Raw genomic sequence first — 26,556 nt, 5'->3', positions numbered from 1 at the left:
AGTTCTCTACCATCTGCCAAAGGTCACCAAATGAGTCTTTTAGTATCATTATGAAGTCATAGTTTAAAAAACGTGGTTGGTATGTTTCACTCCATTGCATTTATTTATTTATTTATTTTTGATGCTCAGTCATCCCATCTTTGGCTGGTAGGAGCCTCTTTAAGTTGGCCACTAAGTCCTCTGATACAATCCTAATAGTCCTTGTTACATTTTCTTGCTTTCTGGTACAAAGATGTTCCAAGCCCTCATGCATTTCTTACTCAAAAATTAAAATAAATAAATAAATTTAAAAAAAAAAGAATTGGAATCAGCTATTTCTCTAAAGACCATTGGTTTCTGGTAGTGGGGAATTTTATTTTGAGACCAAATCTGTGCACTAGCCCAGCTAGCTCATTACTGTTTTTATGTCTTTTCAATAAACAAAGGGAAATACAGATTTTTTTTAAGACAACTTTGTGATATACACTGATATTTTCAATTCAAATATAGAATTACAAAGTTTAAAAGAAGTTTTATTTGAAGTGCTCATATGTTCACCTGCAACTACCACAACATTGTTAATCAGCTATACCCCAGTACAAAATAAAAAGTTTAAAGTGAAAAAAAAATAAAGTACGAAGATAACTCTGGGGAAAAAATCAAGTTCTTATAGGAAGACTCAAAAGTAAATGAAAAAAGGTGTCACTTATTCTGAGATAATGGACGAGAATCATTGGAAACTTAATCCTGGACCGTTGCACATATTTGCACGTGAGGGCTGCTTTCCTATCGTGCTTATTACTAGGATTCTGCTGGAAGAAGTAGGAGTGCTCACCACATATTTTCAGCTCGAGAGGATATTCATCTCAGATTTGATCCCCTGGCATCATTTATTCTCTTTACTGACCATTGTACTGTGGTGAGTAAATTCAACTTAGTAGTATATATGTTTTTACTAGACTTGGTAGGTCTAATGTCATAAATAATATACTCATGTGATGAGAAAGCAGAACCTTATCAAATTAAAAGTTTAGTTGTTTGTCTAGAAGAATACAATGGCTTTAAATTGATTTGAATTAAAAGAAGAGGAGACACGGACATGTAGTACCTGTTCTGGAACCTGGTTCTAAGTAATGACATAAAACAAGGATCACTAAGGGAATTATAGGAACTGTGCTAAATTAGGATATTTCAAAAATATTTCTTCCCACATAAATAATACATGCTTAATACAGAAAAATTGGAAAATTTAGAAATAAAGTATAATGAACCCCACATCATTCTTTTATCACACTAACCATTAGGACCATTGTATTTCTCCTTAGAATACTATTTGTTTATTTTTCTCTTATTTACATTTGGATATAAGTTTTTCCTATAAAATGAATATACTTTTCATTCTCTTTTTCCATTTGATTTCTTCTACTGAGGAATTTGTTTTGATAATTTTCTTACATCAGATTTCTTTTATAAATGATGCTTATTGGCTGTATTATATTGTCAGAGATATACCTTAATTTATTTGACCACTTCCCTATTGTTGAGCATTTGTTTCCAATCTTTCCCTCTACTGTAAACATATTGCTTGTTTCTGCATTTAATAGTTTTTTTGGAAATTTCTAGAAATGAATTGTTGGATCAAAGAATGGACACATTATTCTACATGCTTCATTTATTTATTATATAATTTATATAATTACACAGGTTTTAAAATTATTTATTGTATTTGTTGTTTTTGGTCTCTTCTCCCTCACAAAAAGATAAGTCCCATGAGGGCAAGAATGTCTTTTTGGTATGCCTAACACAAATAGACCCTCAAATAAGTATTTCTTGAATGAATAATTTTTTTTGTTGTTTTTTTAGTTTTTAATACACTGTCAAACTGTCTTTCAGAGAATCTTTGGCAATTTACAGTCTAGTTTCCTCAGATCTCCCTCTCCTGGGTATTAACATAAAATGCACTACAATGTTGAGAAGAAAATTTAAGCCCCTTTCATTTCACCTTCCAAAGATAGCTTAATATCCTCTTATATCCTCACAGACTTAATGTGCATTACTTATTATTTTAATATACTTTTATTTCCTGTGTGATTGAACATTAAAAAATACGCCTAATGGGCATTTGCATCTCATTTTTACAAATCATTTATTATTTTTTCTTTTTTTGGTGATTTTTAATAGTCACCTAGATCAGGCTTTGAAAACTTTGGAGTACTTATGCTGCTGCTGCTGCTGCTAAGTCACTTCAGTCGTGTCCGACTCTGTGTGACCCCATAGACGGCAGCCTACCAGGCTCCCCTGTCCCTGGGATTCTCCAGGCAAGAACACTGGAGTGGGTTGCCATTTCCTTCTCCAATGTGTGAAAGTGAAAAGTGAAAGTGAAGTCGCTCAGTCGTGTCCGACTCATAGCGATCCCATGGACTGCAGCCTACCAGCCTCCTCCATCCATGGGATTTTCTAGGCAAGAGTACTGGAGTACTTATGAATCACCTGGAAATGTGAATAAGAGGCTGATTCTGATTAGTAGAGCTGAAATGGGGCCTGAGACTCTGCATTCCTAAGAGGCTCAAGGTGATTCCAGAGATGACCTGGGGCCCGTCCTTGGAGAACAAGAACCTAGACTACATGTCTCTTTACTATGAATTCATCTTCAAGTGAGTGATTTCCTGGTGGAGAAAGCATAAGGAAATGCAGTCTCTGTTCATTCAGCTTGTAGTGTACTGCATACTGGGTTTTTTCTTTTTCCACTTTTATACTTTTTAAAAGAACTTTTTATTTTATATTGGTGTGTAGTTGATTAACGGTGTTGTGATAGTTTCAAGTGTACAGCAGAGTGATTGAGTTATACATTTACATGTATCTATTCTTTTTCAAATTCTTTTTCCATATAGGTTGTTACATAATATTGAGCAGAGTTCCCTGTGCTATACAGTAGGTCTTTGTTGATTATCCACTTTAAATATAGCAGTATGTACATGTCCATCCCAAACTACCTACCTATCCCTTCTCCCCTTCTGCCCTCCCCCTGTAACTGTAAGTTTGTAACACTCTTTTAAGACTTTAAATAAAACAGCACAAAGTATGCTTAACCTAGTACACTGAAAGTGGACTATTTTAATTTGATTTTATGTAACTGTATGAGATTATTTAGTTTCAATGTTGGTCCAGGTATCCAAATCTTAAAAGTCAAATGCTGTGGCAACTTATAATTATCTTCTTTGCTGCATCAGATTTTCAATTCTCTTTGACTGTATATTTTTCTTAGATAGTCATTTCTCCTAATGATGTCATTTCCATTTGTGTTAAAGGGGCTGTTTATAAAAACTGAAGATGTAGCCATATGTCTGTTCCATGTTAATCTCTCTTTGTCTGCAGGCCTGGGTCATATCTGTGATGATTGCGCTGATGCAGCTCATTGTTCGCATTATTTTTCGGTATCGAGCATATGCAGAGCATAACGGTTAGTCACCATGGGTTCCTTTTATTCTTAGAAGACCTTACTTTTATGCATCCCATAATCTCCTGACTAAACAAATACCAGTGCAGACTGTCTTTGCCTGAACTCTGTGAGGTGCATCCTTCAAACTATCGTGTTCACTTCAAACCCCCTTTTCCGTACCATTTTCTCCAACCATTCCAGGTCATAATGAACTTTTGTGTCTCTGAATGCCAAGAGTCCTTCCTAAGGATTAATTCTGTACTTAACCAGCCAATCACCTTGTTTTCATCACCACTTCAAATGTATATATTTTCTCCTCAATCAGACTCAAGTTCCTCAATATAGGAGTCCTTGTTTAGTACTTCTTTTCTGTTTTCTACAGCACCCAGCTCTGAGTTTGTGTATTACAGACAATAAACATTGACACTTGTTGAAGTAAATGTTCCTTATTCCTTCCTGGCTTGGATGAAATCCCAGGAACTGATTGTGGGGAAGGGGAGGACTGTAGTAAAGATTCAACCATAAGATGGTTAACTGCATAGGTAGTATTCATATCCTACTGAATGTTTTCCTGCTTATATATATATTTTTAAATTCGGTGAAAAAGTTCAAAAAGCATTATTGCACAAAATGTAAATAAATAAATATCTGAGGGAGGCCTCAGCCTCATGTGGGACTACCAGTATTTTTGTACAGTTATTTAAAATTCACAACGTATTTTTACTTACATTATCTTAATCTTACAACAATCCTGTGAGGTAGGTATTATTGTTTCCCATTTAAAGACTAGAAAACTGAGGATTGCAGAGTTAATGTAGGTTATCTAGTGTCTTACAACTAATAAGAGTCTGACTCCAGGTCAGTTCTTTTCTGTAAACAACACTTCTCAATCTGACTACACCTTAGAATGCCCTGGGGAACTTTTAAAATCGCAGTGTCTACACAGTACTTTCAGTGCTTACACAGAATGTCTGCGGGTAGGACCTAAGCATCAGTATTTTTTAAAGCTCCTCAGATGATCCCAGCGTGTGGTAGGGCTGAGAAGCATGGCTCTGTCCAGAGCAGTATTTCTCAGTCCTGCTGCCTAGAATCCCCTGGGTTGCTGCCTCAAGTCCCCTCTTTCCCAGGCCAACTAAATCAGAATCTCTGGAGGGTGAGACTTGGGCATGAGTCTTTTCTAAAAGTTCCCCCAGGTTATTCTAATGAATGGTCCAAGTAGAGAATCATTCCTTAAAATGTAGAGCATAGCTGCCTCTCAGGCTAAAGAATGCTATATTTAAAATAAATAAACAATGATGATGGATGGATACGTGGATCCGTCCCCTGAGGAGTACCAGGCGAGAGAGGAACTATATATATATATATAGTTTTAAAAAATTCATTGGAGTACATTTGATTTATACTGTTGTGTTTCAGGTACACAGCACAGTGATTCAGGTAAACGCATGCATGTGTCCATTCTCTCTCAGGCTCTCTCCTCATGGAGGTCATCACAGAACATTGAGCAGAGTTCCCTGTGCTGTACAGTTGTTGCTGTTCAGTCACTCACTCCTGTCCACTCTCTGTGACCCTGTGGATTGTCACACGCCAGACTTCCCTCTCCATCACCAGCTCCTGGAGCTTGCTCAAACTCATGTCCATTGAGTTGGTGAAGCCATCCAACCGTCTCATCCTCTGTGGTCCCCTTCTCCTCCTGCCTTCAATCTTTCCCAGTATCAGGGTCTTTTCCAGTGAGTTGGCTCTTCACATCAGGTGGCCAGTATTGGGGCTTCATCTTCAGCATTAGTCCTTCCGATGAATATTCAGGACTGATTTCCTTCAGGATTGACTGGCTTGAACTCCTTGCTGTCCAAGGGCCTCTCAGGAGTCTTCTCCAGGACCACAGTTTGAAGGCATCAGTTCTTCAGCGTTCAGCGTTTGTTATTGTCCAGCTCTCACATCTGTACATGACTACTGGAAAAACTATAGCTTTGACTACAGACATTGGTTGGCAAAGTAATGTCTCTGTTTTTTAATATGCTGTCTAGTTTGGTCATGGAGAAGGAAATGGCAACCCACTCCAGCGTTCTTGCCTGGAGAATCTATGGGGTCGCACAGAGTCGGACACTTAGCGGCAGCAGCAGCAGCAGCAGGTTGGTCATAGCTTTTCTTCCAAGGAAAAAGCGTCTTTTAATTTCATGGCTGCGGTCACCATTCACAGTGATTTTAGAGTCCAAGAAAATAAAGTCTTGTCACTGTTTCCGTTGTTTCCCCACCTATTTGCCATGAAGTGATGGGATCGGGGGTCATGATCTTAGTTGAGTTTTAAGCTAACTGTTTCACTCTCCTCTTTCACCTTCATCAAGAGGCTCTTTAGTTCTTTGCTTTCTGCCGTAAGTTTGGTGTCATCTGCATATCTGAGATTATTGATATTTCTCCCTGCAATCTCGATTCTAACTTGTGCTTCTTCCAGCTCGGCATTTTGCATGATGTACTTTGCATAGAAGTTAGATAAGCAGGGTGACAATAGACAACCTTCATGTACTGTTCTCCCAATTTGGAACCAAAACTGCTGTACAGTAGATCCTTGTTGATGATCTGTCTTATACATAGTGTGTTGGAATAGGAAATGGCAACCCAGTCTGGTATTCTTGCCTCGAAAATTCCAGATGGATGGAAGAACCTGGTGGGCTATAGTCTGTGGGGTCACAAAGAGTCAGACATGGCTGAGCACACACGCATGCACACATTTAGCTTGTTTCCATGTCTTAGCTATTGTAAATAGTGTTGCAGTGCACCCAGAACACTGGGTGACCTTTGACTTACTTTGATATAACTTTTGGAAGTTTCTACATTCGGATACTAAGTCTCATGGAAACCAAAGACTTGATCATTTTTTGAGCACAGAATATTTATGTGTGTGTGTGTGTGTATGTGTGTGTGTGTCTTGCAACTACACCATTGCTTTGAACTTCTCTGTAATTCTAAGTGAAATGGCTTACCAGAATTCCTGCCAACTTCTGATTTAAAGTCAAGTCATCCATATTACAAATGATTTGCTGTAGATGTAGTAGATAGCCATTGGAAGTCTTCTAGAAAGTATTTTAAAGAACCTGAACTTTGAATGTGTTTACTAGAGTTTTCAAATTTATTCTGTTTAGGACTGCCGGGATTTATAAATTTGACGTCATTTTCCTTTCATGTCTTGAGCAAACTAAATCTCTCCTACTATTCTGTGTTGTTGCTGACCCTGTATACAGGGCTGGGTAAGTCATTTAGGAAACCTGAAAGTTGTGGAGAATTCTGCCCAAGAATGTACTGAGAATTTTCACATTAGCCATTTAGGCTCTGAGGAGCACGATGCCTGGCACGTGGCTTCTCCATTTCCTGGGGCGTGATCTGGGGGATACAGATGTCCTAACTTAAAGCACATTCAGTCAACACCATGCTAACTCAAGGGTGCCGAGAGGACCGTGAGAATTAGTATTTGGGTAGAAACTTAATAGAAGACAGGAGTTCCGTTTAAATGTCGTCTCCTCAGAGCAGCCTTTGATCATATGAAAGTTTTGTCCTCTAGTTCACCACACTTTATTTCTGTCATTACTTTGTCAGAATTTGTGATTATCTTCTGTGTATGTCTTCTCTCCCCTCATTAGAATATCGACTGATGTCTTATCTATCCTGTTCCTCTCTATGTGCAGCAGTAAGCACAATGCCTATTATGGAGTTGAATGACTCTTTACTACCATGTGACTCCTAAACACTCAGCTCAAAAGAGAGAGAAGCCGAGATAAGCAGTGAGTTCAGGCATCTGAGCTCTTCTCATATTAATTATTACACTCAATACGGACAAAAATCACTTGTCATTTATGGAAACGGAAAGTCCTGTGAGTCTCTTTTTAAAACTTTTTACAAATGTTCTTTACTAAGAGTCATTTAGGAGTTAATATATCTTTAGTCTATATTTTATACGTTTAGTCCATCTTTGGACTTTTATTTCCTCATTAGTTACTCTCACCAGAGAACATAAAGTAGTTAAATAAAATATGACCCTTTACAATTTTGTATAACAAGCTATGGCAGATTCCCTTTTGGAGGTCGGTTTCCTTGTTAGAAGATGGGTTGAGGCTGTTTCAGACACTTGTTTTCCACTAGGACCAAAGCAAGTGATTTGTTTCCTGACTGTAAAGGGAAACATTAGAAGAGGAGAAGTTGTTTCATTTTTAAAGGTTAAAACTTAAACTAAGATGTATCTAATGGAGTATATATAATATATATCTGAGAAAATTACCTGTGACTTTTTAAAGTTGAACTCTACTCTTACCAGCAAATGATAGTATTGCATTTTGAGAAGGGAAATCCGACTGTCTCTTAATCACTCCTGACAATATAGTAGTTCCAGAAGCCTGCACATTGAGAAGGAGCAGTAAATAATCACAGGGAGTAGAGAAAAGTCATTCTGGCATTGCAGCTGAAAATTTAAAGAAGTGAGTTAAGCTCAGTTCAGTTCAGTTCAGTCGCTCAGTCGTGTCCGACTCTCCGCGAACCCATGAATCACAGCACGCCAGGCCTCCCTGTCCATCACCAACTCCCGGAGTTCACTCAAACTCATGTCCGCAGAGTCGGTGATGCCATCCAGCCATCTCATTCTCTGTCGTCCCCTTCTCCTCCCGCCCCCAACCTTTCCCAGCATCAGAGTCTTTTCCAGTGAGTCAACTCGTCGCATGAGGTGGCCAAAGTATTGCAGTTTCAGCTTTAGCATCAGTACTTCCAATGAACACCCAGGATTGATCTCCTTTAGCATGGACTGGTTGGATCTCCTTGCAGTCCAAGGGACTCTCAAGAGTCTTCTCCAACACCACAGTTCAAAAGCATTAATTCTTCAGCGATCAGCTTTCTTCACAGAAGGGTTAAAGAGTATTGTAGTGAGTACCTGTACTTCCGTCTAGATTCACCTGTTGTTCACTTTTTTTCCTGTATTGGTTTATTTCTCTGTAATTAGATGTGCCTTTTTAAAAACTGAAATAGATGTGCTGTTTTTATCCCTGAAGCATTTGTAAGTTGCAGACATAAGTGACATTTTCCCCTGAATATTTCAGCATGTATTTCCTAAGAACAAACAGTTTTAGTATTACATTTCAGAAATTTACATTGAATATGTGTTTGTGTGTGTTAGTCGCTTAGTCATGTTCTGCTCTTTGCAACCCCATGGACTGTAGCCTGCCAGGCGCCTCTGTCCATGGAATTCTCCAGGCAAGAATACTGGAGTGGTTTGCCATTCCCTGATGATAAAGGGAATATCCCAAATTGTCTCTAAAACGTCTTCTATAGCATTTTTGTTTGTTTGTTTAATTCAGGGTTCTGTCAAGGGGTCATACTGCATTTGGTTGTCTTCTCTTTGGCATCTTGAAACTAAAGCAGTCCCTGTCCTTTTTTAGCTTTTTTTGTTATTGACATTTAAAAATTTTGTAAATTTTCTTGACATTTTTAAAGAATCCAAGTCAGTTGCATTGTAAAATATCCAGTAATCTGGATTCGTGTGGTTGTTTTCTCATAATTATATTTGGGTTAAACATTTTTGGCAAGAATATCACTTAGTTGAGTGTTTCATGCTTTTCATTGCATCATATCGGAAAGGCACATGGTATTAGTTTGTCCTCTTTTTGGTGGTACAGCACTAACTTGATTGCTTGATTAAAGTGGTGCCTCCTTTAATGGCATTCAGGGATGAACCCTGCCTATATCGGTTATTAAACTTATGGTTTCAGATCCTAAAATTTTTAACTGAATTAATAATATCCCATCCTACTGGCCAAGGGAGTTCCCCCCACCCTCAACTTCTTAGTAAAACAGGGTATGTATGTGTTCCATAAATACCAGTTGAATTGGTTATTTATTGGTTGCCCAGAATAAGGAACTGATGCATTTCTGGGAATTATTTCCTCACTCGTTGCATTCTTAGTTGTATCCTGCAGACCACCTAGTTGAGCTTTGTTCCTTCTTGGTTAATGGTTATTTTTTCTTTCTCCCTTTAGTGTGGATGATTTGGCTCTGAGAATTTACCCACCTGTGTGCCCTTTGACTGTGTGAAACAATGTAAGTACTAGCTTTGAGGGAATAGCTGCAGACCTAATTGGTAGAATTTCAGGAATCACTGGTATTTTCTTAAACTGTGGGGAATATGTTTATTTGTTACACTTGGATGCAAGTACAATAGTAATGTCACAATGTGTTTGTGCCTGATAAATAGTTGTTGAATTTGAATTCTGATAGCAATGAGCTCTGATAGTACTCTCTCTTCCATAACCACTTGGGTAATCGTTTAGAAAAAAACCCAAAGACCTTAGAGGGGCTTCCTAGGTGGTGAAGAACGCACCTGCCAATGTGGGAGACGTAAGAGACATGGTTTGATCCCTGGGTCAGCAGGATCCTTTGGAAGAGGGCATGGCAACCCACTCAAGGATTCTTGCCTGGAGAATCCCATGGATGGAGAAGCCTGGTGGGCCACAGTCTATAGGTTCGCAAAGAGTCAGACACAGCTGAAGTGACTTAGTATGCACGCACCCAAAGACCTTAGATAACCATGCCTTGAGAGAAATTAGTACAGTGCTTTAGGATTCTTTCACCGTGAAGTTACAAGTTTCTCATTTCCAGTATTGGCCAAAATAGGTGAATAGTCTAATAGAGAATACTCTAATTTAAAATATTAGAATATGTTTAATATCTAATTCTATATCTATTCTCTATTCTAATATCGACATATTATGTGATTTAACCGTGAGTGGTCATGAAGGGTTAAGCTCTTTATAAAAATCTGATTTTATTGTTTTCTTTGAACTCCTAGGTCCTGTGCTAGAGTTCTGTTCTCTTATTTTTTATAAACTTTAAGTTATTATGTCTCATAGGAAAGAAAAATAAATTGTGGATAGCTTATATTTTACCATCAGATGTATCAGTTCTAATAATATTTGGTAAATTTGTGGAAATTATTAATAGAGTCATCAAATGTATCTTCACAATGTGGAAACACCTTGGAGTAGAATTAGGATCCTTTTGGACATTAACTTTTTTTCCACATTCACTTTTTAAAAATTGACTTCTGAAGAAATAAACATGCTCAGTAATACGCCATGTCAGTTACCTAAAAGCAGTTTTAAGGAATGCGTGGTATGTTGGTAGGATGCATACATCCTCATGTTACCTTGTTATTGGTATTCTTAAAATTTTAAGTTTTTTAAAAAATCCCAGTTGTTTCTGCTGTATATATCCTGAACTATCAGCAGTTAGGACAAATTTAGGTTATATTTTTCCTTTTTTTGTTTTCTTTAAAAAAATTTTAAATATAAAAAAGCTTATAAAGATACTATGGCAGCAGTATTAATAAGATTTTGCTAAATAGAAAAGAGTCCATGATCTGGCCACCTAATCAACATTTTTATTTTTGACTGTTTCCTCCAAGGGTTTTTTTTTTTATGACTTATTGAGTATTAAAATATTGTAATATTTTAACTCTCCTCCTTCCTTTTTTCTCACTTTCACTTTTAAAAAATTGACTTCTTGTCCCACCTCTGCTGATAGTTCAGGATATGTATAGCAGAAACAACTGTTTTTGTTTTTTTTAACTTACAGAATTTTAAGAATACCAGTGACAAAATAACGTGAGGATGTATGAATGCTACCAATGTGCATTCCTTAAAATTGTTTCTAGGGTAACTGACATGGTGAAATGCTAAAGATGTTTATTTCTTCAGTCCGTTTTTAAAAAGTGAATGTGAAAAAAAAGGGGAAGAGAGCTAAAGTATTAAATATTTTAATATTCAAGTAAAATATTTTTAGCTCTACTCCCCCCCCCCCCCCCCGCTTTTTCCTCCTTTCCTTTTATTTCCCCTAAGTATCTGTTTTGTTTGGCTGTGCTGAGTTTTAGCTATTCCCCGAGGTATCTTTGGTCTTTGTTGTGGCATGCAGGATCTTTTAGTTGTGGCCTGGGGGGTCTACTTCCCTGACCAGGGGTTGAACCCAGGCCCCCTGCACTGGGAGCTCAGAGACCCAGCCACTGGACCTCCAGGGAAGTCCCCTATCCTTTCCTTTTTGTGATAGGGCTCAGAGTGAGTAACTTCTCTTGTTTTCTTTTTTTTTCTAGTCTGCAAAACTTGTATCCATTTTAAAGAAGGCACTCGAAATAACAAAGTGAGTATGAAGATTTATCCTGAAATAGCTTTTTGAGAATAAGCCTGAACAGCCATTCTCAACTCCCAAACCCCCATCTCGAAGCGTCGAGAGTGAATGTGGTATTTTCTCTCAGCTTTGCTTATGGAGCAGCTGAGACCCTTGCCCTCTTTTACTGTAGTTTTCCCTGTGTCCCCTTTTGAGGATAGGTCTTTCGCTTGACAGTGTAATAAATTTAACTTCTCCTTTCCCCATTGCATTTGCAGATTAAGTCATGTGACCCCACAGCCAGAAGATAATTGGATTCCTTTACTCATTAATGCTGTTGATGATTGCATGAACAGAATCAAAGAACTCACTGAGAATGAAGTTGAATCATGAATTTTAATCATGGTTCATTTGAACTCTCTTCTCTTTCTGTTACAGCCAAGCTCTGATGTCTGCTTTGAGAATAGAGCTAGGATGCTTTCTGGATTAGAAGGGAGTATCTGTACTTACTAAGAGACACAATTACCAAAGTTTGGTGATTAGGCCAAACTGGCAATTATTTATAAACCATATGAGTATATTTTTCTGTGCTAGATACAAAAGACAATTACATGAGTTTTTGTGATTGAGTTGCCTCTCAGAGATCCCTGGGGAAGCTGCAGTATTCCCTATTCAATAAAATGTGTCATTGTCAAAGGTATATTTTAGCATGTTGCTGAATATTATTCTTACCAGCAAGTTCTTTTGAATGTTCTTCCAGTTTGTTCCATTACTGTATTGTTATTGAAGGGCTTCCCCAATGGCTCAGCAGTAAAGAATCTGCCTGCAATGCAGGAGACACAGGAGACAAGGTTCACTCCCTGGGTTGGGAAGATCTACTGGAGAAGGAAATGGCAGCCCACTCCAGTATTCATGCCTGAAAAATTCCATGGACAGAAGAGCCTCACAGTTGAGCACACAAGAGAGAGTTCTGTTGGTGTTGAGCTTGTGAAAATTATTAAGTGTGTTAGTCGCTCAGTCATGTCTGACTCTTTGTGACCCTGTAGACTGTAGCCTGCCAGGCTCCTCTGTCTTAGCGATTTTCTAGGCAAGAATACTGGAGTGATTTGCCATTTCCTTTTCCAGGGGATCTTCCCAACCCAGAGATCAAACCCGAGTCTCCTACGTCTCCTGCATTGGCAGGCAGTTTCTTTACTGCTAGTGCCACCTGCGAAGCTGGAAAATCAATAAAGTGAAACCTTATTTAAAATGGAGTCGAGAGGCCAGAAGGAGGAGCTCTCACACAGTATTACTCTAGGTAAATAACAGGAAGGATTGTCGGTTATAGACAGGACTGGTGTACATTTTATCTCCTTCAGGAAACTGACCCTAGCTACTAAGCTAATGAGAACCCCTCATCACCCTGAACTCTCGCTTTCCTCCATGAAATTTTGTTCCAAACAACTGCTCCCAACTTCCTCCCTTTGCTTCCTTCCTTTGTGGAACTTGGCTGTGGTTTTTACTGTCGCTGGCTTGACCCTAATTGCAGTTGTTTGTTGTTCCCGAATAAACCCGTTTTGCTGGTAAAATAACTGGCTGTTTCATATTTTAGGTCAACAAGCTCAGTTGTTAGGTGTGTTCACTGTATTGAACAGACTTATTTTCCTTATACATATTTATATTGTTCTCTGTTTTGTATTGCCTGTCCCCAAATGTAAGTACAAAATTTTTATAAATCAAAAAATTTTGAATGTATAAGATTATAGAGTTTATGTAGTATTAAGGGCCTCTTCAGTTAATCCTTTTGCAAAACCATCACCGGTTAATTATATTTTTGCATCAGTCTGGAAGATCATGTATTGGAAAGCAAGGTAAACCTGGAAAGTAACATCTTAGAAAGCAGGGTATACAGTGCTATACCTGACAAGGCCTCATGCCTGTCCTACAGGTCTCCGCACTTCTTCTGGGCGTCCTTTGTCTTGTGTAGATGTTCTTCATCACATCAGCCCATCTGACATCCCCATGGTCTCTCTAGGTGCACTCAGCAACAGTCGCTGTCCTGTGTTTTATTCCCACCACCCCTTCTTTTTTGTAATGTTCACTAATTTGTTATATTTTTTAGATTCCACATGTAAGTGATATCATACAGTGTTTATCTTTCTCTGTCTGACTTATTTCACTTAGCATAGTAGCCTGCAAGACCAGCATCCGTTCTTTTGAGAGAATACTGTGTACTTGAGGCTGAAATTCTTTGAGTCAGGAGTTTTACTTTACTTTAATAAAGTGCCATTCTGTACTTGTTCACAAGTATTCCAAGGAAAAGGAACTAAAACTGAGAGTATCAAAGCAAAAAAATGGAAACAATGAAACAAATGTTAACTTTGTACAAAAGGAGTCCAGTTTTTTTTATAGGTCCTATTTTCTTTATACTTAATAACTGCATATTTCTCTACTGGACCAAATTCATGTTTTTAACATGACACTTAATTGTGGAATATTTACGTTTTTATAATATTCAACTCTAATAAGGACTTATCCATAGCTAAATACTGAAGATCATTCTCCACTCAGGTCTTATGCTGTGTATTTTATAACTTTCTTTAGTCATCTTTGGATCTTTAAGGATAATGGTCAGGGATGGCATTGACCAGTATAATCAGGATTGTCTAAAAATCATATTTTTATTTAATATTGTCCCATTTCATCAGAAATACAAGAGTGCTTTAAATGTTAGGTTATTTTCCTTACCTATAAATTAATGTATGTATTGATGAATTAGTAAATGGTTATGAAAAACCCTGAACTCAAAAAAAATCTTAATTATCTGAATACCTTTATAAAGGCTTTTTAAAAAAATTCCTCGAGCCCAATAGTTTCTATTTTAAGACAACTAGTCTTCATAGATGCCTTGAGCTGGGGTGACAGAAATGAGTGTTTTTTCTGTTGATTTCTGAGACTATAAGTTTTTTTGAGGCGGGGAATCTGGTTTTGTTCTTGGTCCTTTCCTGCTTAACCTGAGCAGAGAATCATTTGTCTGATAAGCAAAGTTTCTCTTCCCAGCATGCTTGGTTTTAGATTGTAGATTGAGGAGGTGGTTGGGGAACGTGATGCGGGAGCTGGAAGTTTAAGCTGGAGGCTCAGGGGCTACCACCGTGACAGTTCGGAAGTTGGTTAGGTTCTGGAACATGTTGCAGTCCATTTCCACAGTGAGCCTCTGGTGCCCCACCTTCATTGGCATGAACTCGAGTTGGGTGCTCAAAGTGTTTCTGGGCTGCACCGAATTCACTCTGAAATAGAAGAAAAGAAACGTCCTAGTTCTGTCTCAGGGCCATTCCTTTGCTGGTCCCAGTGAATCTGATGCTTACCTGCTTACAGACCCTGAAGAAATAAACATGTAAGTACCCAGCTGTTAAAACAGAGGAGGTTGGAAGGGGGTGGAAGGCAGGAGCCTCCATGGTGAGCAGCTGTATGGTTGAGAAGAGAAACATCCTATTCCAAGGGCTTCCAGGTTGCATCTGTTGTGTCATCACCTGTGACTTCAGTCTGGTCCCATTCTTGGTAATAGTAGGCTTGTGAAAACTATGGGTTTAGAATCCTCGTTGCTAACTGCAGCGGGTGTAGTGGGCATACTGAGATGTCAGGATGCTGGCAGCTGCTGTTTGGAGGCCTATCAGCAGCTTTCTTGTCTACCTGTGGACCTTCATATGGTGACCGAGCACATAGTGCAGATTTCTTTTGAGAAGCTTTATCTTACAATCTATCTGGGAGACCACAGAAGTCTGGTTAAATGCTGGCAGTCCTTCCGTCAACTTATGGCCAAGAGTGACTGACTGAGTTTCTTGAGGCTGAGGTGGTGGCTCAACAACCACACAACCTGTCAGGGACCTCGGGGTTGTAGGAATAGGCGTCGTGAACTCTCAACTGTATGTGTGTGTTTAGTGGAGGATGCTGTGGACCTGACGAGAGAAGGAGCAATGATTAACAGAGATACTTGCAACATCTAAAGCCAACAAGGTGCTAATAACCTAGATTATACAGGGTTTGTGTGTATGAATATATGTGTGTATATATATACCCACAGATCAACAAGGAAAAAAGGAACGGCAAAAAAAGTGGGCAAAGTTAAGGAACTATACAGAGGAGGAAATGGAAAAGGCTAATAAACATGAAGAGGTGCAAATTAAAACAATGATGAGATGTTATTTTATTCCTGTTAGACTGGATTAAAAGAGAAAACTGCGTATTGCCAAGAATGGAGGAATGGTAAGAATATAGAAGCTGTCAAGTACTGCTGGAGGGAACTGCAGCTATTCTACAAACCAATCTGGTAGCATGTGGTCAAACCAGGTCTTATCCCATGTCTCAGCAACTCCATTCCTGTGTATTTACCCCCCGACACACAAAGTTTCAAGCAGGTGTATAAGGGAATGTGTGTACTTGCGGTGTCTGAGAGTTGGAGGCACTGTGGAGTGGTGTGGTGGGAAGCAGGGGTATACGTGACGGAGTAATTTGTAACAGAAGCAATGGACGACCTGTGGGTGAGTGAAAAACTGTTCTGAGTGAAATGAATTAGACCTGACATTTATATAGTTTAAAAATACAGGCTCGAGAAGCAACAGTACACATTGTACACGTACTAAGACAAGGATCTGAGAGAATGGGAGTAGGGAATAGGAGTAAAGGGATGTGGAAATGAAATTCTGTGCTGTGTTCTCACTGGTAGAGTGCAGCTCCTGCCTGTGATGTTCCCTAACCCCCTCACCTGCGTTCATCAGGAATCCCCAGGCCCTCTCTGCATGACCAGGGCCTCAGCCAGCATCAGGTGCCCAAGGGGCACAGAGCCCCCCTCTCTCCTGTACCCAGTAAACATTGGTGGCCCCAGGGTGAGAGAGGCCCTGATCTTTTAGTTCAACTCTGGCAGGTATTTGCTCTGTCCTCATGCACATAGCAAACAGAGTGTCATCAGTCCTGGGTTCCTGCCATTCTTTACTATTTGAGCCACCAGGGAAGCCCAGGTTCTCGCCTTCCTGACAGGGTGAGACACTTCTGTGGGAGGAGAAGCTTGTGGTCTCTTACCTGTAGCTCTTCTCTGTGAATGAGCCCCCTTCCGAAGATGGAGACCACACAGTCTTCCAAGGGAACATCGAGGGGCTTATGGATGCTGACCAAGGCCATCAGGGGCTGATGTTGCTCTGCTGTCTCTGGCATCTATGGGGGATCCCAAGAGCACAGAGCTGTAGTCACGCCTTCCCCTCCTGGCTACCGTCCTGAACCCTTTCTTGGTTATTCTCCTATCTCTACCATCCTCACCTAAACTCAACTGCTGACTTCCCTCCCCTCTACGTGGTCTTCTGAATGTACTCTCAGCCTTGATCCATCACTGACAACACTGATGGTGCCTTTCCTTCACTTGGAAACCTTGGAAGGTTTCGCATTGTCTTCAGAATTCAGCTTTGATTGGCCTTCAGAGCCTGTCAAAATCTAACCCCAATCTATCCCGGGCTCATCTGTCCTACCCGACTCCACCCTAGCCTCTGTGGACAGTTTCCCAGCCCCAGCACAGCCCTCAGGCTCCCTTCCTTTGGGCCTCTTTACTCAGTCTTCCATCTGCAATGGCCTTCTCCCTCCTCTGCACTGAAAGCTCACCTATTGTTCAAAGCCTGACACAAATGCCACCTTCTCCATGAGGTTTTCCCAAACCCCCAGCCGGAAATAGGCCTCTTTACTTCACTTGTGCCAGAGTGACTTTGCTCCTCTGAAAGCTGTTACATAGAAGACCACATGTGGTGGCACCCTTGCCCAACTGTAACCCCCTCCAGGGCAGAGACCAAGTCACATTCATTTTGGTCCGAGTACACATGTGGAAAGAGGACTGGACTAAGAGCCCTAAGCCTCTAAGACAGGCCATTTTTAAGATTTGTAGGCATGATGCTTTCCTCATCTGAATAACGGTAAGAGTTCACCTCCCAGGGCTGTTGTATTCAAAGAAGTAAAACGTGAAAATACACTGGTATTGTATAAAGTGCTAAATGACCGTAGGCTATTATCTTTGTAAGTTTGGAGGCAGCCACTGAGAAGACTCCGATTTTAGAAACCTTTACTTAAAGTGGAAAGATTCAAATCTTAGTATCATCTATAAGAAATCATCTCTTTCAAGAGAAGGAGCTCTCAACCCAGCATTTCCTGATAGTTTCTTCAGCACGGTCACCTGCTCTGAAGCTTGAGGGGCTCTGTTCTTTCTGAAGAGCAGCAAACACAGCGATTTGGGGAAGGACCGGTGCCTACCTCGATGGCAAGGTGTGCTCTGCAAATGGTGATGTCTTGCTGGGCGAAGCAGGTAAGGCTGGAGTGCGTTGCCATGGCAGTGAGTCTGAGGAAGCTATTCTCTGGCAGGCTTTGTTCAAAATTGGAGTTGAACAGGGATGTAGAGATTTTCTTAGCTGAAACACGTAACAGGGGGAGTCAGGGACCAGGAGTGCCCCAGAGACAAGCAGTGGTTTCACACATGACTCCCAGGAATCAGGGCCTCACTGACGCCAGAAAGATGCCTTCTTCCTCACAGCAATTTCAGAAGGAACTCGCTCAAGAACCCACCCAAAAGGACTTGGCTGGCGGTCCAGTGGTTAGGACTCCGTGGTCCCAAGGCAGGGGGTCCAGGTTCAACCCCCAGTCAGGAAACAACAATTCCCACATTCCACCACCAAGAGCCCGCATGCCGCAACTAAGACCAGGGGCAGCCAAAATAAAACAACGAGCAACCCATCCAAGACCAGCATCAGCACCATGGGCACAACACTCCTGGCAGACCACCTCCACAGGGCTCTGGAAAGGGCCCTGTGGACGACAAGTGGAGCCTCAGTCCCCTTGTCTAGTAGTGACACCTACCTGGCGGGGTGGCTTCTGGTTCATGAGGCAGTTGTTAAGTGCTGGCCTCAGACCTGCCACCCAGTCATGGCTGGATATACGCTTGCTTGGTCCCCTCCCCTTCTCTGCTTCTGTTCTTTCCCGTTTGCAGAGAAAAGGAAGCCAGCTTCCCTCCTCGCCACTGCCTCCAGGGCGCGGCCCCGCTCTGTGCGCAGATCCTGTCCTCTGCTTTTTAGATCAGTGCTCCATCCCAACCCCACCGCTGCTTAGCTGTGTGACTGTGGGCACTTTATTTAACTTTCTGTGTCTTGGTCTCCTCATCTGTAAAGTGGGATGATAATGGTTCCTGCCTCATAAGGTCATTATGAGGATAAATGAGATAATGCATACAGAACACTTAACATCGTGTTTGCCGAAAATAAGTGCTCAATAAATGTGAGCTATAATTATTCTAGTTGTGTCTCATTTCCTCAGAGGTTGCACCATCGATTATAACCCATCTCTCCTGAGGCTTTGTCTTTTTCTCTCTATTAATTCTTCTTCAGCATATAAGCAGGTTCTGCTCTCTGTCATCTTAAAAGAAAGAACACCTTCCCTCTCCCGAGTGTCCCCGTCTGCCACCCAGCCTCTCTTCTTTTTCCATCCGTTCTTCCAGAAAAGACTGCGTACCTTGTCTCACCTCCTCAGCTCTCGGTCAGTTTAAGCCCCAGGATCCTACTGCTTCTCCACCGACCTCCCTGTCAGTAGAGGCTTCCCCGCCTTGACCTCTCCCAGCCCCTCCGCTGGCCGTGCTGGGCTCCCCCTCCTCCTCTCTGACTTAGTCTCCCACTCTAGGTCTCCCTGTCTGCTGCCTGCACGCTGGTGCTGCCTGGGTTTCCTCCTCACCCTCTCATTTTCTCAGCCCTTCCCCACTCGCCCCTGCCCCCATCCAGGACTTTATCCAAAATACCAGGTTTAGGTTTCCAGCTGCCTACTGTCCATCACAGCTCAGATGTCTTCTGGGATTTCAAACCCAACACGCAACAAACAGAACGCGTCATCTTTCTCCCCAAACCTGTTCTTTCCCATTGGCCCTACTTTAGAGGCTCATCCAAACTGGAAGCACCTTCTAGCCGCATACCCAAGTTCAATCTAGCCCACTTCTATAATATGACTTCATTTGAAAAGTTTTGCTAGTTTACTTTGTCCTTCGATTTTTTCAAAACCTTCCAACTTTAATCTGTGGTTGTTGGATACACATTAGATACACATTAGAATCATATGGGAAGCTTTAAAAATTCCCAATGCCAAGCCACACCCCAAGTCAATTAAAACAGACTCCGACCGAGAAACCTAAGAATCAGTATATTTAAAATTCTCCAGGTGATTCAACATACAGACAAGGCTGAGATACATGACTCTAATATGACCCCTTCCATTCCATTCTACCAAAAGTTCTTTTTCAAAAATGAATTTCTAATCCCATTGACTCCTCTGGTTAAAACCTTTTACCAGCTCCGCATTGCCCAGAGAATAAAACCCAACTCTTGAGCAGCATCTACAAGCCACTTCAAGATCTGGCCCAGTCTGGCTCTCACGCAACTCCCCCACTCCACTCCTCCCACTCTTGGAAAGGGAACAGGGTGGAAAGACTGGAGGCAGGGGGACCAGTCAGGAGGGAGCTGCAATCATGTAAACAAGCTCTATTCCACTGATTCTCTTGCCTGCACATTGGAGTCACCCAGGGACTTCACAATATTTTTGATGTTTGGGTCAAATTGTGGAGTTTCTGACTTAATTGGTCTGGGGTGCAAGGTGAGCATCAAACTTCCCCCAGTTGGTTCTTACATGCAGCAAAGTTGGAGAACTTTTCCATGAGAACTAGAGCAGAACTAGCTGCTCTAGTCCAGAGAATTTCAACCCTAGAATAACACAGGGAGCTCTGAAAAAAGTCCAGTGCCTGGATCCGGCTCCAGATCAATTACATAAGATTCTCAAGGAGGAGGAAGAACCTGGGCATATGTCCCTTCTGCCTGGAAAGCCCATGACTCACTTCTCTGTCTGACACTGCCTTACTCATCCTTCAAGACCCAGGGCAGCCTGATTTACCTGGGGGCAGCCTGCTCCTGCCTGGGAGAGATGCTAATCCACCATTGTACGGTGCTTACTTCGTCAAACACTTCTTACCCTGCTCCACAGTCTGTTGACTCAGACGACTACAATCAGAATTGTGGGTTTTGTTTTTCCTGTGGGAAGCTCAGTAAATATGTAGTGAATGAGACAGAGAGCGAGCGAGCCCTTCAGGAACTAGAAACCATGTCTTCAAATCTGCAGGGGTTGCTGGATGGCTGCTGCCATACAGGTGGGAGCTGGGTGTGTAGAGTGTTGGGAAGGGGCCCCAGAGCGTTACCTGAGTTGGCACTGAGTGTAAGGACAGACTTCTTCCTCCAGAGCTTGGCAGCAAGGACGCCATTGTAGTACACTGCCTGCAGCCCAACTGCCAGCTACACTTCCTTCTCCTGGTCCCTGGGCTTTAACAAGTTCACAGAGAACTCTACATTCTTTCCCAGGGCTAGGGAACTCGGTGCTTTCAAAAAGAGATGTAGAGGATCATCAGTCTCACAACAAGGAGGATAGATGGCACCATCTTTCTTGTGTTTCATTACGTATTTCTGGACTTCCTCCAGCACCACTTTTTCTTGAGAAGATCCTGAAGAATGGAATAAACAAAGCAGGCCTCTTACCCAGCACGTATAGACTCTTCTAATAAAAGCTCAGGATTAAGGTTCATTGACCCACTACTGCTCAAATTGCCCAAGGCCACAAGAGCCTTGCAAACCTCTTGCGCCACGTGTAGTTAAAAGAAAGGTTTGTGTTAGACAAACTCACCACAGATACAGTGTGTCTCTTCCAAGTCACTCAGGGGTCAAGTTCTTCAAGGACTGTGAATTTGCCCCTTGAACGGTGGGAAAGCTAGTTTTTGCCCAAGTTGCAGGAACTTGTATTTTCCTAAGTGAGGGAGTTTGGACTTATTCCAAGGGAAATGGAGGCCATGGAATATTCTGGAGCAGGAATATTCTGTCACATAAACATATCTGTGTCCTGGGAAGCTCACTCTGGAAACTGTAAGTTAGAGATGGAATAATGATGGGGAAACTGGAGGCAGGGGTCCAGTTAGGAGGCTACTATAATCCTCTAGAAAAGAGATGATGAGGCCCTGAGTGACCTGCAGGCAATGGGGAAGGAGATGAGGAGATGGGGGTGAGGGTGCCATTGGGCGGCTCAAGAACAGTGCAGGCCTTCTTGTTTGGACAAATGGGAGGCCAGGGCCGCGGGGCACTCTAATAACTAATGTGGAGGGGAATCCACAGGGAGGGTGGGGAGTGTTGGAATACCGCAGGAGACAGAGAATATTTCCTGGCAGCTGGGCTTGGTTTTTCTTTTGTCTTTGGCCATGCCACATGTGACATATGGGATCTTAGCTTCCCAACCAGGGATTAACCCCCTGCAGTAGAAGTGCAGAGTCTTAACCACTGGACCACCAGGGAAGTCACCTGGGCTTGGTATTAAGTATTCTGTTCTATAGCAGTAGTTCTCAGCTGGGGACAATTTTGCCCCCAGGGGACATTTGGAAATGTCAGGAGACATTTCTGGTTGTCACAACTGGTGGTGCTGGTTGAGGAGGGGCTGGCATCTAGAGGAGAGAGACCAGGAAGGCTTCTGAATGTCCCAGGTCGCACAGCCTCCCAGAGAGCAAAGATATCTGGTCCAAAATGTGAGTAAAGTCAAACAAGGTTGAGCAGTCCTGTTTTATGTGATGGGGAGCGGACAGCACGTCTCCCTGACCTGCATGTGTCTGGCCCATTCCTTTCCCTCTGTTGCTGTTTGGGGCCCTCTTCCACCTGGTGCGTGCATACTAAATTGCTTCAGTCGTCTCCAACCCTTTGCAATCCCACAGACTGCATCCGTTCAGTCTGTCCAAGGGATTTTTCTGGGCAAGAAAACGAGTGGGTTGCCATTTCCTACTCCAGGGGATCTTCCCGACCCAGGGATCGAACTGGCATCTCCTGCATTGGTGGGCAGATTCTTTACCTCTGAGCCACCTGAGAGGACCCCCACTGCCTGGTACCTTCAGGATACTTGTAGTTCTGTGTGATGTCCTCACGGCGGTCACCGTCCACATTCTCGGTGCTATTATTGCCAAAATCCTTAGGGTTGCAGTCAGTCAACTCCAGGGTCCCGTCCTCACGGCACCTCCAGACCACACATGAGGCATTTATGGAGGCAAAAATGTCTGCTGCTGCAGGCTCAGCTGCACTATCCCCTCCTTGACCGCTCTGACTGGGACCAGATCACAGGCCTCCAGGACTGAGGGAGAGAAACGTCAGTGAGTGAGAGGAACCACAGCCAGACCTTGGCTTCGGTCAGAGCAGCCAAACCTCTGTCCCCATCCTAACGCCCTGTTGCCCCTCTGCTGGAATCAAGGTCAGAGGTGGGCACTAGGCAGGGTTTCTGAGGGCACAGAGGAGGTGAGGCTCACTTGTAGTGACAAAGCTTTTTGGTCATGGTCTATGGCAGGCGCCCTCTCAGAAGCTGGACGAGACCTCAGAGTTACAGAGGACATGGGAGCTCCTAAGCCAGCTTGAGCGCAGACATGACAGGAGCAGGCTGCCTTTGTTGAGCACTTCCTGCGTGCCTGGCTCTGTGACTGTTCTGTTCCTGGGGGGCCTTGGGCCGGCATCCCACTGCTCACCATCAGTCCTGCCACCCCTTCTGTTTTAGGGGCTGCAGACCCACTATGGAACACCTGCTGCCCCTGCTTCCTCTCCAAGGGACTCCCTGTACTCTTGCAGCGCTGTGTAACCCAGGGGTCCTAGGCCCACCCCAGGCTTTACCTTCACCTCCTTTAAGAGCACTTGGGTATAGAATCTGCCATCCGTCATAACCCTCAGGCAGAGCAGGCCGGGCCATCCAGCACTCCGTGGAAGTCTGGAAGATCCTGAAGCAAAGGGAACAATACAAGTTGGGGGGGGGGGGGAGTCCGGAAGCAGCCCTGGAGATGACAGAGCTGATACTGAGCGGCTGGGAGGACACTGCGGACGAGTGGTTCCAACACTCCCAGGAAGGGGCGTGCATCTCACATTCACCCTGACCTTCGGAATCCTGCCTTCCAGAATCCGGAAGGCCTATTCAAAGCAGGGCTGCTTGGGGCGGGGAGTTCCCGTGGATGAGAGCCTGCGGGTTTGGAGCCCTTTCAGGTCTGGGACGTCAGGCATCCCCTTTGGGCTTCTCACCAGGCTCTGCCTCTGTTGCCTTCTCCATTCCGCCGCCTCTCCTCGTTGTAGTACTCGTCTACCAGCAGGCCCCCGCCGGTGCCCTGGGCGGAGGTGAAGGCGGTCACGACACGGGCAGGGATTCCCAGGCCTCGCAGCACTGCGGGCAAGCGGGCAGAGGGTCAGGGCACCAGAGAGGCCTGGGACGCGGGGGATGGGGTCTATGGCTAGCGTTCTCAGTGTCTCCTCTGGACACCGGGCACTTTCATGGTCCTAAATGCCAGGTGACATTGTGGAAAGAAGGGGCACGGGAGCTGACACCCGCCCGACCTAGGCTACGTGCAGGCCAAGTAATGAGAAACAGACAAGATACACAGCAGGTGGAGTGGACAGCGGGGGGCTTCAACAGAGCGCTGGGACTGGCTTTTCCGGGGCAGAGGCAGGCAGGAGCTTTGGGGAGTTTGGGAGCAGAGCTCGCCAGATGGGCCCAGCTTTGCTGAATCTGGGAAAAGGAGCAGAAGTTGGTTGGGAGGAGTGGCTGGGGAAAAGCCGTCTTGGCCAGATGGCGCATGGGAAGCAGGCACAGGTGTGGTGGAGGTGGGGGATGCTGCGGAGTGGAGGCAGTGGCTGCTTTTGGAGATGTCACGGGGCAGGGGGGACCGGGCAATGCAAGAAGCAAGGCAGACACTCTGTGCGGTAGCCAAGGTGACTTGCCTGGGTGTGGCAGGCAAGTCTGCTCTGTACCTGTGCAAGCAGCAGCTGCCAACACCCAGGCCTGACCCTCGTACATGGGCCTCCCATGACCAGTGACCCTCTGTCGCAGGATGGGCGCACTGTCCCGGCGCTTGTTCAGCAAGGCCCTTTCCTCCATAGTCTGGATCTTCGCAGTGAGCAGGACGAACTTCTCCTTAAGAACGTGCAGCTGTTTGGGGAAATGTGTGGATGTTTATGGGGGTGAGTAGGGAGGGCTCCGGCTTCTCAGGTGGCGCTAATGGTAAAGATCCCGCCTGCCAATGCAGGAGTTGAAAGAAACATGTGTTCAATCCCCGGGTGGGGAAGATCCCCTTGAGGAGGGCATGGAAACCCACTCCAGTATTGCCTGGAGAATCCCACGGACAGAGGAGCTTGGTGGGCTATAGGGTCGCAAAGAACCGGACACAACTGAAGTGACTTAGTACGCCCGTAGCAAGGGCTCATCAAAGTTCTCCAGGCATGGTGAACAGATCACCTGTATGGAAATCACCTGGAACTTGTTAAACCTGCATGTTCCTGGGCTCCACCCTCACCCACTGGGATGGTGTCTGGGAAACATTTGTAACAAGTCCTTCAGAAGCAGGGGTTCGTGAGCCATGAAAATGAAAGTGTTAGTCGCTCAGTCGTGTCCGATTCTTGTGACCCCATGGACTGTAGCCCCCCAGGCTCCTTTGTCCATGGGATTCTGCAGGCAAGAATACTGGAGTGGGTTGTCATTCCCTTCTCCAGGGGATCTTCCTGACCCAGGGGTTGAAACCTGGATCGAACCCAGGTCTCCCGCATTGCAGGCAGATTCTTTACTCTGTGAGCCCCCAGGGAAGCCCATAGTGGCAAATGAAACTCAGGACACGAGAGCAGCAGGAGGGCTGCCCCTCGCTGGAGGCTTTCACTGTTCCTTGGTCTGCCTGGCCCTGATTCTTCGAGTGTTTGCACCTGGGGCCTTGAGGCCCACGTTTCCTCCTCCTCGCAGGCTAGCGCTGTCCCTCACCACCTCCTCAGAGGAGAGGGTTGAGCCACATGAGGAAAGAGAGAACACATTACTCCTGTGAGAGAACTTTTGAAGGACAATAGGAAAGGACCAGGCCACCTTCATGGGAATAATTTAGAAATGAAAACAAGTTCCTTTGACTGCCTTATCCCCAAACCACAGGTAAGATGGAACTGACCCCCTTCTTCCCAGGGACCTAAGCTACCTGCCAGGGCTGGGGGTGAGGAGGCAGGGAGAGGGAGGTCTCAAGGAAACCCAGGTCAGTTTTAGTCCTCGCTGGCTTGTGACCTGAGGGAGGACCCCTTCCTGTCATTTCTCTCCCCGCTGGATGCTACTGTCTGCCCCTCCTCACTCAGACCCTCCTCCAGGGACTGTCCCCTGCACTCTGGGAGGAGGGGACCATTCGTGAGTAAAAAACTTCTGGGGCCCTAGACGGGGGCAGCTCTGGCAGAGGACTGGAGACGGTAGCTTGCTGTCTGCAGTACCACATCAGGCCCACTGTTGATGGGACCTGCAGCCTCTATGGCTGGTGGGAGTTTTGGGGTTGGTGTGAATGCCCTAGGCCTCACTTATTCAGAAGCATCTGGCCCACCTAACTTTTGGACAGAACTGTGTGGGGCACCCAGCACCATTAGTGTTCCTACTGTGGGCCAGATCACCTGGGGGCATCTCAGTGCAGCATGGCTGCTGCAGTAGGAAGGGCAAGCCGCCCTCCCAGCATCTGGGCACATATCTGGTTCTAACTTGAATCCAAATGCCTGGGGTCTACCTGAGCCGAATCCAGGTGGTAGAGTGATGGCAGGGGACACTGCCATCCTTATGGTTAGAGGTTAGAGGTCGGGGTGTTACCACTTCCCATCGCTGCACTCAGGAGCCACCTGAGTGTAGAAAAGCTACAGTTACAAATCCCATCACCATAGAGGAGAAATTTGTGTGAAGGGACAAGTACCAGTGTCCAGTACCAGGCACTGTGGTATCCTCTCCAAAACCAGTAGTAGCAGATACATACCTGGGGAAAATATCTGAGTTGTACACAAAGGCTGGCTGCATGTTGATGGTGGTGGTCTCAGACAGGGGATCTGGCAAACCTGAATCCATTATGCTTCTTCTGGGTAGCTGGACTGCAGAAGAGGTTAGCTTTTTATCTTGTGCTAGGGCTAATGGGTTTC

General features: G+C 44.0%; 1 long non-coding RNA gene and 1 pseudogene across 2 annotated transcripts; one reads left to right on the top strand and one right to left on the bottom strand.

Annotated features, from left to right (window-relative positions):
• Positions 1 to 1,353: 1,353 nt before the first annotated feature.
• Positions 1,354 to 12,251, top strand: LOC148776564 (uncharacterized). 2 transcript variants are annotated; one of them, XR_016038240.1, is made up of 5 exons: positions 1,354 to 2,910; positions 3,355 to 3,439; positions 9,433 to 9,493; positions 11,538 to 11,584; positions 11,830 to 12,251. It is a non-coding gene; the product is annotated as an uncharacterized LOC148776564 (long non-coding RNA). The 2 variants fall into 2 exon arrangements; XR_016038239.1 differs by having other exon boundaries at positions 1,356 to 3,439.
• A 2,416-nt stretch (positions 12,252 to 14,667) lies between these two features.
• On the bottom strand, positions 14,668 to 24,684 carry LOC129563370 (protein 4.2-like; annotated as a pseudogene).
• Positions 24,685 to 26,556: the final 1,872 nt, after the last annotated feature.

This window comes from Moschus berezovskii, chromosome 9, assembly GCF_049115385.1.
Source record: "Moschus berezovskii isolate FMDL1 chromosome 9, NW_MosBer_1.0, whole genome shotgun sequence".
NCBI classification, from domain to species: Eukaryota; Metazoa; Chordata; class Mammalia; order Artiodactyla; family Moschidae; genus Moschus; species Moschus berezovskii.
This window is presented reverse-complemented; position numbering and strand designations above follow the sequence as displayed.